Here is an 11,415-nt window from a genome sequence, read left to right on the forward strand (position 1 = left end):
TCATTCCAGTCTATGTCGTGCCTTAACATAACAGAGGACCTCTATGTTAACCTCAGTCCCTCTCAAATTGATACATTTGTAGACGGTGCTTACGACTTGCCTACGGGACGACCTTAGACTCTGTCGCTCCTCTCAAAAAAAGAAGACGATAAAGCAAAGGAAATTAGCTCCTTGGTATAACTCCCAAACTCGCAAATTAAAACAAATCTCACGAAACATCGAAAGTAAGTGGCGCTCCACCAAAGTGGAGGAATCCCGTTTGGAATGGCAAGACAGTCTGAAAACCTATAGGAAGGCCCTAAGAAAGGCCAGATCAGACTATTACTCATCATTAATAGAAGAAAACAAGAACAACCCAAGGTTTCTTTTCAGCACTGTAGCCAGGCTGACAGAGCCACAGCTCTACTGAGCCATCTATTCCTCTAGTTCTGAGTAGTGATGACTTCATGAGCTTCTTTAATGATAAAATTATAACAATTAGAGATAAAATTCAACACCTTTTGCCCTTAACTTCTAACAGTTCATCTTTAAATGCAGGACCGCTAGAAAGAAACAGCGACTCCCGACATATACTTGGACTGCTTTTATCCTATAGACCTTCAACAATTAATGTTAAAGATATCCTCAGCTAAGCCGTCTACCTGTCTCTTAGACCCCATCCCAACGAGGCTACTCAAAGAAGCGTTACCCGTGGTAAACACTTCATTATTAGATATGATCAACATGTCCTTACTAACAGGTTATGTACCGCAGTCATTTAAAATTGCTGTGATAAAACCTCTTCTGAAAAAACCCACCCTCGATCCTGAGGTCTTAGCAAACTATAGACCTATATCAAACCTTCCCTTTCTATCCAAGATCCTTGAGAAGGTGGTTGCTAATCAGTTATGTGATTTTCTACATAGCAACAGTCTATTTGATGATTTTCAATCAGGATTTAGAAAGAATCATAGCACAGAGACGGCACTGGTGAAAATTACTAACGACCTTCTAACTGCTGCAGACAAAGGACTTGTCTCCATTCTTGTTCTACTAGATCTTAGTGCTGCATTTGACACTATTGACCATATTATCCTGTTACAGAGACTGGAACACTTAGTTGGCATTAAAGGAATCGCACTAAGCTGGTTTAAGTCCTATTTCTCTGAACGATCCCAGTTTGTTAATGTTAATGATAAACCCTCCAAGCACGCTAAAGTTAGCCATGGCGTTCCTCAAGGCTCAGTGCTTGGACCAATTCTATTTTCCTTATATATGCTTCCTCTAGGTAATATTATTAGGAAACACTCGATTAACTATCACTGTTACGCAGACGATACCCAATTATATCTGTCAATTAAGCCAGATGAAAGTGGTCAGTTAGCAAGACTTCAAACGTGTATTGAGGATATAAAATCCTGGATGACCCACAATTTCCTGATGTTAAACTCAGACAAAACTGAAGTTATTGTGATAGGACCAACGCACCGCCGAACTTCGTTTTCGAAAGATATAGTTACTCTGGATGGTATTACCCTGGCCTCCAGCACTACTGTCAGAAATCTAGGAGTTATTTTTTGATCAGGATATATCCTTCAACGCCCACTTAAAACAAACCTCAAGAATAGCCTTTTTCCATCTTCGTAACATTGCCAAAATTAGGAATATCCTGTCTCAAAACGATGCTGAAAAACTAGTCCATGCATTCGTTACTTCTAGACTAGATTACTGCAATTCCTTATTATCAGGTTGCCCAAATAAGTCCATTAAGACTCTCCAACTGATCCAGAATGCTGCAGCACGTGTTCTGACGAGAACTAAGAGAAGAGATCATATTTCTCCTGTATTAGCTTCTCTGCATTGGCTTCCAGTGAAATATAGGATTGAATTTAAAATCCTCCTCCTGACTTACAAAGCTCTAAATGGTCAAGCACCATCATACTTAGAAGAGCTCATAGTACCTTATTGTCCCACTAGAGCACTGCGCTCCCAGAATGCGGGGCTACTTATGGTTCCTAGAGTCTCTGGAAGTAGACTGGGGCCAGGGCCTTCAGCTATCAGGCTCCAGTATTGTGGAACCAGCTCCCAGTCGGGGTTCGAGAGGCAGACACCGTTACCACATTTAGGAGTAAACTGAAAACCCTCCTCTTTGATAAAGCTTATAGTTAGGGGAACGAGGAGTTGAAGCGTCCCACCTAACCCGCCCACTGCTTCTCCTCGTAGTCATTTTTTTTTTTTTTTTCTATACTGTATAATTAATAATCGAGCGAGAGTAGAGGGAGGCGGTCCAGTACAGCCCGACCCGGTTGGGGGAGTTCTAGCCCGACCAGGCACCTCTCTTTAACCTGCCTCTCTTAAGTTATGCTATTACAATTCTAGACTGCCGGGAGGCTGTTCCTCCCTAAGACACACTGAGCTGCTCTCTCATCTCTACTTGTTACTTTTGTATGCATCCTGTCCCAGAAATGCTTGTTACTAATCTAGCTCTGGGGAGTTTACTCCCCGGAGTCCTTATATTTCTTCTTCGCAGAGCTATGCTCTGCGATTCTCTGCATTCCCGGCTGCATCCTGCTGCGTCCTGCTGCATCCGCAGCCTCCCCGTGCTCTGCAGCGCCACGTTACATCCCGCCACGCCCTGCTGTGATGTTCATACGCACAGAGTAGTCAGGATCCGGTATAGGAGACTGCAATACTCAGTATGACACGATGTGCCCTGCTATGACATGAACTTCCACGATAACCTTCGAAGTCAATGTGACTTCTAATGTGACTGTTATCACCACTGTTCATCACGCCCCCAACCGGCCCGTCAGACACCGCCTACCAAGAGTCTGGGTCTGCCGAGGTTTCTTCCTAAAAGGGAGTTTTTTCTTGCCACTGTCGCAATAGCCACTGCTAATGCTTGCTCTTGAGGGAATTACTGTAATTGTTGGGCTTTTGGAATTTATAGAGTGTGGTCTAGACCTACTCTATCTGTAAAGTGTCTCGAGATAACTTTTGTTATGATTTGATACTATAAATAAAATTGAATTGAATTGAATTGAATTGAATCCTCTATCCTCCATCCCAGTCGGTTGTTGCTGAGAAGGTAAAGATGTGCACAGCAGCAGAGCAGAGAAAAGGCTCATTTACTGTCAGCTCCACCTGTCTACACAGTGTACTGCAGGACATCACACACTGTCTCTGAAAGATGTGGCTGCTGCATCACACACACACAGCCCAGCCAACAGTATTCATCCTTTTCAATCAATCCTTCAAAGATCTCCATGCTACTGAGGACACCAAGAGCCTGTCCTCAGGGATGTGGGACTTTCACTGACTTGAGGTGCATGTCACCATTTTCAGTTTGACAGAATTAGCAGGTCACTGCAGCGGGCATGAGTTGTGTCTTCAGTATGAGGACCAGAGGCCTCTCATCTTTCTCATCACTTCCTCTCCCGCACCAGTTGCTGCAATTTGTAGAGTATGTGTGTGTGTGTTTTGCAAATAATATGTGCGTATATTTCTGTGGTGAGCTGGGTAGGAGATGTCCTTGTAATGACTTTAATAAAGGACAAAGCCCTGTGGCCTATCCATTAAACACACACAAACACACACACACACACACACACACACACACACACACACACACACACACACACACACACACACACACACACACACACACACACACACACACACACACACACACACACACACACACACACACACACACACACACACACACACACACACACACACACACACACACCAGATGTGATATATGTGGAAGAGGGTGGCCTTTAGTGCTATAATTTATCTTAAATCTCTCTCTTTCTCTTATTTTCTCTCTCTATCTCCTAAGTTGTGCCCTTAAATATTCCTCTCTCTTTCTCACTATCACTCCCTCCCCCTGCTTTCCTTCTATACCTCTCTTGCTCTCTCTAATTTTGGGTTCTCTGTTCATTGTTTACTGTAATCTCTTGTTTATTAATGACCAAAACTGTATTTTGTTGACATGTTTACAATTCAACAAGAAATTTTTAGGCTTATAGATTGAATTTGAGCCTGTGATAAAAAATACAATCACATGTATACTTGGACACATGAGCAGGTGGTAAAGCTGAGCTTCAGTGGCAGAACAACATCATGCCTCTGTATGGTTTGTTGTCAGGTGGTTTCTTTGTTCCAAACCAGTTGATGGACACTTTAGAAGAAAATAACCTTTGGACTCAGTGCAATTGTTGAGTCAGAACACACATTGATTCTGAGTGAAGTCATTTCAAACTCCTTTCTTAGTTTTTTCTCTAAAGAACTCTGTCTGCTCACACTTCAGTTGTGCTGGAGAATAAATCGCTGAGAAGTAAGTTTCTTTTAATCAAGATCACAATTTGTCAACACATCTATGGTGGAGTGAGGAGTTGCAGCGTCCGCCTAACCTGGCCCACCTGCTTCTCTTCGTAGTCATCAGATTTATTGATCATATAATCAATAATAAAGTGAGAGTAGAGGGAGGCAGGCCAGTACAGCCTCTCATCAATGTTTTCATTTGTTTCCTTTTGTATGCATCCTGTCCCAGAACTGCTTGTTACTAACCTAGCTCTGGAGAGTTTACTCCCCGGATCCTTATGTTTCTTCTTCCCAGAGCTATGCTCTGTGATTCCCTTCAACGCCCGGCCGCGTCCTGCTGCGTCTGCTACGCCCACCCGTGCTCTGCAGCGCCACGTTTCATCCCGCAACATCCTGCTGTGACATGAACTACAGCGACTACCTTCAAAGTCACTGTTCCACTATCTTCAATGCGACTATTATCGCCTTCACACCCCCAACCGGCCCCGTCAGACACCGCCTACCAAGAGTCTGGGTCTGCCGAGGTTTCTTCCCAAGAGAGAGTTTTTCCTCGCCACTGTCGCAATAGCCATTTATAATGCTTGCTCTTGAGGGAATTACTGTAATTGTTGGGGCTTTGTAAATTGTAAATTATAGAGTGTGGTCTAGACCTACTCTATCTGTAAAGTATATGATTTGATACTATAAATAAAATTGAAAAATAAAATGTAATCCTAGTAAGCTGGATTGACATTGAGATATAACATCAATAAATCAGGCTTCTCCTGTATTACTGTGTTGCAATGTGACATGTAATCAATAAAAAAAACATGTACGCTGTGTGGCAGAAAAGAATTATGTCCATTGTATTTTGAGCTCAGGGTACTCGGTGGTTGTCCGAGTTCAGAGCTTGGAAATCCAAGGTCAGGGGGCGTGTTTCTGACTTTGACCTCGGAAAATCCGAAAAGATTATTACTCTCTAACATATCATCTGGTGTTTGCAGGCATTTTTCCCTGTTTCAGAGTAACTGGAGGGATTAAAGGTTGTAAGACATCGACAGGTGACCAGAGAACAGGACTATCAATGGATTAAAATATGAAATCGGGATTAAACTCATGACCATGTCCATAGTAACTGGCGATTAATCGCAAACTATTTGCACATTTTGCATGTGTTGTAAATGTTCTTTCAAGGGATATGTTTCCAGTGTTTAGAGCAACACTAGAGAACTTTTCCTGCTTCGGTCCCCCTATAGGTTGGAAGCGGAATTGTCCGTTACATTACAAGCTTGCCAGATCGGGTAGTGGATCTGTAGTTCGAATGAACTGGACAATGTAATGTAATTGACAATTCCGCTTCCAACCTGTAAGGGGACCGAAGCTGGAAAAGTTCTCTAGTGTTGCTTTAAAGCTCCAGTATTGTTTGAGACTGGTCGTACTCCGGTGGCAACTCAGTTCACATCAACAGTACATGCAGATAACTAGCAAGGACCACGCCACAACAATATATCGTTGAAAGATTTAATGAATTCTTGATTATGTTGAATGTGAACATAGGAATAGGTGGGGTGAGATTGAAAGGGGGATGTTGTTTGGTTGGTTGTTCCGGTGGAGTGACACTTAGTGTGAGGGTTCCGTCTCAAGTGCTTTCACCCGAGCAGAATGAGAAATGAGAGGTATCCACCCTAAGTTAATTCATTATCTTCAAATAATTTTAGTCTTTAGAGAGAATCATCTGGAAGGGCTTTAAAACTCAATTCGCCATACAAAAGACCCTTTTCTTTATCTATTTCTGCTCAAGGAGTTTGGTTTCTTTTTTTTTAATGATCACTGATTTAGTTCAAATGTAAGTAATAAAGCTTGTTCCTTACAACGGGAAGTGTCTCTCAGATGAAGTGTGTGGCTCTTTTCTTTGTGATTCAGGATCAGGTTTAACCTGCAAAGTCTCTTCAGAGTCTGCAACACATCCATGGCGCTAACCGTCTTCCTCTTGGCGTGCTCGCTGTTAGCTGATGACATCACAGATCCCGTTCTCCAGGAACACCTTCAGCACACAGTCGAGGAGACTACATCAGACCGGAGATCCGCTTCACTCGGCCGCGGCGAGCCAGACGGAGGATGGAGGGTTAGGTGATCCTCTGGATGTTTTCATGGAGAACTTCAGGCTTTCTGCTAGCCATCCACAACGTTACTGCTGCATCACTTCCTGACTTCACATTAACTATGGAGTGGCCTGACGCCCAAATCACAGAACGTCAAAGAAATTGGTGGAAATTTGATGGAGGCCTTCAGAAACCCATTTTATTTCAAAGTCACAGTGCCGGAGAAGAGAAAAAGCAGATGAAGCAGACGGAGTGACACATTCAGGTAGCTTTAGATAGAGAGGTCTTGGTGATGGTCTGCAGTATTTTGTGATATTGTGACCAGTGCATTAGCGGTGGTTTGTGATGTGAAACGTGTGGTGAGACTTAGAGTCTTACATGGTGACTGTGGAATGCTACTGCGGTGCCATGAAGTCAGAATAACCTGCCAGAAAAAGGCTCTAGTGGCCTCCATGTGTGTGTGTGTGTGTGTGTGTGTGTGTGTGTGTGTGTGTGAGGAGGGGGTTGTTGATGGTTGCTGACTCGTGGGCTTTTGTGGCGAAGGAGCATTAGTAAATTGAGGGGAAGGCATTAGTGAACAGTTCGAAGTTAACGGTGGGATTTAAAACAGTGCTGGATCTGCGGTCTGCTTCCATTAACGTGGCTGAATGGGGAGAGATAAGTTATAAAGTTGGTTTGGGATTGTGTGTCTGTGTGTGCTCTATGGGACATTGGAGAATATGAATGTGTGTGTGTGTGTGTGTGTGTGTGTGTGTGTGTGTTCTGATGAGGCCTAGGGAGGACTGCAGACATCAACATAACAACATAACATGCTGTCTGGTTCTAACCAATAACGGCAGGGATAAAATGCCTCGTATTGATGACTTAAAAGATAAAATGACCACAGATAATCAGGTTGTCCAGGATTGGTTTACGCCTCCCTCTGCACTTTGGTGAAATTAGGCAAAAAAGATCCATTTAAATTAGGCAAAAGCTGCTAGCTAATCTATTTGAAAATCAGCAAGAAACTGAATACATTAATGGTTAGAAATGAGGGAGCAGTTGTCCATTAATGTGTCGAGATAAGGGAAAAACCCATTAGAAAAGTGGAAGATTGAGTTGTTTTCATTGTTAAAATAGCTGAGCGCATCAGGTTTGAGGAAATTGTTGTTTTTAAACCCAAATACAGAGTAAAAGTCTACAGTGGATGCTACAATGCAAGTTGTGTTTATATGTTGCTATCCTACTATTCATTTACTATTGAAGCATACCAGGGTGATATAGGGAAACCTCCCAGCATGCACCGGTGTAACAGATTAATTGACACAGGGTCCACCATCTACCTGAGACCATTAAGCATTAACAATGAACATGCCAGAATGTGGAAAGCAATTAAGGAGGATTGTCCCATTGCGTGTCCCTCTCTAGACACGCTGTATCTCCTGGTCACGTCCATTGGTGAGACTGACCCTGACCCCCTGACCCCATCACAGAATATTCAACAAGGCCAGCATGGTGACTAGGATTGGGCATTCCAATTCCGATTCATCCTTTTGATTCCGGTTCTTATCGATTGTTGATTCCGATTCTTTGAGGGGTGGAGTTGAAACGGGTCACATGCCTATTTTCCCAAATAAGAGGAAAGTTTTATTTGATTCAGTGATGGTTTGCAGTTTTACAGCTTTTTCAACGTAAAATAAAGCCAGACTAGAGCGCTGCTTACTGTGCTCCAAGGCTACAACGCAGCAAGCACCTGGCCGCTTCGGAAACCAAAACTTGCTCATATTAAATTGGGAAGCGATGATTGGATTTGAAACCAGATTCCAAACAATTCCAATTAAGAAACGATTCTACTGGAATTGTAATGTTTGAAACAATTCCAAGTAGGAATTGTTTCTCGATGCCCAATCCTAGTGGTGACAGCATCAGCTTCAACTCTGAGCCTTGGTTATGGCTACATGTTTACTGGGGACTGGGCACTGGAGCATCTTAGGGTGTTGGTGTGTCAGGAAACCTCCCACCAAGCATTGGACACTGATTCTCATAACCTGGGCCTCTGGTGAGACTTAAATTTAGATATGAATTTGAGCTGCCAATGCATTAGCGATCCCCTTGTAATGTTGAAGGCTGACTGTCTGCACAGTGGGCTTCGTATGATATCGTGGAAAAACATATGCACAACAACTTGTATGATGTCCTGAGAAATTACAGCGACTGCAGACCGTTCATGTGACAACCGGTCACATGACAGTCAAGTTTAGCGCTCTTCACAGTTAACTTTAGCTGAGAAAAGGTGACTCTGAGCCGGGTACAGAGCACCGTAAGGTGGCGGTCCTTTCAGAGGCTGTTACAGTTGAGTTTAGCCGACAAAAGGTGAGTGTCCTGCAGCGACGACAGTTAAGTTTAGACACTAAAACAATTAGTTAGGATTAGAAAAAAGATGGTGGTTTGGATTAAAACAGTGGTCCCCTTAAGTAGTACACCCAGGACATGAACACCTGTTTCCTGGGTTAAAGTCTTGTGTTTTCTCCTTAACTTCTTCTGGGACATGAACTCTGCTCCCCGGCTTGAAAGCCCTGTGTTTTAGCAGCCAAACAATCCCCCCGACCTCCTCCCTACGAGGATCTTCAGGGTTTTATACAGCAGCAGTCAACGTGCTGCTGACAGGAATAAATACGTGGAATACATACGGATTATAGTGCTTTACTTTTCAGAGCTATACATACAAATGCTTCCTGCAGCCTGATCTCTGGCACCATGCTCCTGTTTGGTTGGCTTCAGCTGTTTTACTAGTTTAGGTTTTACACAGCGCAACACAACTCATCCATCTGCTGACCCACTGATAACACTGATTAACATTCCTCATCACGTTAGTTGGCTTTCTGTATGTTAAGTAATCAACTTTACACTCAGATGTCTCACATTTTCTGTCATGGCTCATGAGCCGGGTCACAACAGCCTCAGCATCAGCAGCTTAATCCTGGCTGTCACTTCACCCTCATAATCATTGTTTATGATATGTCGCATTTATCTGCCCACTAATATACGCTGTGACCCACAGCCAAGCCCATCCATCCAGCATAATGCCCCTGTTCACTGCCGTAGCAGAACTAATCTGCGTCCATATTAACATGTCTGACAACACATATCACATGACCATTGACACACTCTGGGCATGTGTGTGCCGGTACACATTTTGCATCTGTTGTAAATGTTCTTTCAAGGGATATGTTTCCAGTGTTTAAAGCAACACTAGAGAACTTTTCCTACTTTGGTCCCCCTACAGGTTGGAAACGGAATTGTCCGTTACATTATAAGTTTGCCAGATCGGGTAGTGGATCTGTAGTTCGAATGAACTGGACAATGTAATGTAATTGACAATTCCGCTTCCAACCTGTAAGGGGACCGAAGCTGGAAAAGTTCTCTAGTGTTGCTTTAAAGCTCCAGTATTGTTTGAGACTGGTCGTACTCCGGTGGCAACTCAGTTCACATCCACAGTACATGCAGATAACTAGCAAGGACCACGTCACAACAATATATCGTTGAAATTCTTGATAATGAATTCTTGATTATGTTGAATGTGAACATAGGAATAGGTGGGGTGAGATTAAAAGTGGGATGTTGTTTGGTTGGTTGTTCCGGAGGAGTGACACTTAGGCTACGTTCAGACTGCAGGACACAGTGGCCCAAATCCGGGTCAAGTGACCAGGTCAGGCTTTTTCAGAAGTAGTGTGAACACTGAAATCTAGCCCAGATCTGATTTTTTCAGATCAGATTCAGGCCACTTCCACATGTGGTCCTGAATCTGACCCAGATCAGATTTTTTTCAATGCAACCGCATTGTGAACAGCCAAGGCGGATTTGATGTGACTTTTACCTCAATAACCCTCGCTGCGCCCACTCTCCTCGCGGGGAGGGGCGGGGCCCCCTGCTTCCAGTGCGGCTGTTAACCGGGGTGGACTGTCCTCATTGTTACCCAACCACGCGTCGCATCGCCAGGGCGGGGATCGGCTCACGTAAAAAGGTGATGTCGGCAACCCCCGACCCGCCTGTAAACACGGACCAAGGAGTTTAACGCGCTCGCAAGTCGGGGTCGCCCCGTGGTGCAATGAAAGTGAAATCCGGCGTGCGCCGGCTGAGGTGGGATCCCGGTCCCTCGGGGTCGGGCGCACCACCGGCCCGAGTTGCCGCACCGCCGGGGAGGTGGAGCGTGTGCGAGGGCGAAGCCAGAGTGGTAGAGGTCCGTAGCGGTCCTGACGTGTCACACAGACCTCTGTAGTGAAGCTGCAGCCATAACCTCTCTTCAGTCTTCTCCTCCTCAGCACCTGCGCATGGCTGCCATTACACAAACATTTTAATACAAAATAAAAAAAATAAAGCTGAATAATAAATAAAAATGCTGACTTCCTCCATAACCTCCCTAACTTTAGTGCAACAGCGTGCTGCGTCTGATGTCATTGTTATTGTTCTTTTGCGCATGCGGGTCAGTTCAAAACCACAAACAGTTCACGCTGGAATCTGATATAGGTCACATTTTAAAAGGTAATGTGAACAGCCAAACAAAAAATCGGATCTGAGCAAAAAATCAGAATCAGGCATTAAGACTTGCGGTGTGAACGTAGCCTTAGTGTGAGAGTTCCGTCTCAGACGTACATTGTTCTTTCCAAAGGTCTCCGTTTGTGCCCGTCCAGACTACAAAGCAACCCTGAGTTTTCAAACCAAAACGGGAGCAGCAGTGTTTCCAAATGTCTCCGTTTTAGGGGCTCGGGAAAGACCGCAGTAGTGTCGACGTATAAAGATAGCAAAAGATTTTCTAAAGCAAAACGTAGTAGTGTGGATGTAGCCTGTGTGTTTCCATACAGGATGCTGTGATTCCCACACCATTACATAGCACCCCACAGATAAGCAAGGAATGGGAAGTAGGGTTTAGAGAATGAATAATGCAGAGGGGTTAGGAAAGAGGGAATAGGACACAGAGGATGAAACAAGGTTGTGAAAGAACACAATGAAGCCTGGAGTGAGCTCAGTCGATGTAGAACGTACAAAT

Source organism: Perca flavescens, chromosome 8 (assembly GCF_004354835.1).
Source record: "Perca flavescens isolate YP-PL-M2 chromosome 8, PFLA_1.0, whole genome shotgun sequence".
NCBI lineage: Eukaryota > Metazoa > Chordata > Actinopteri > Perciformes > Percidae > Perca > Perca flavescens.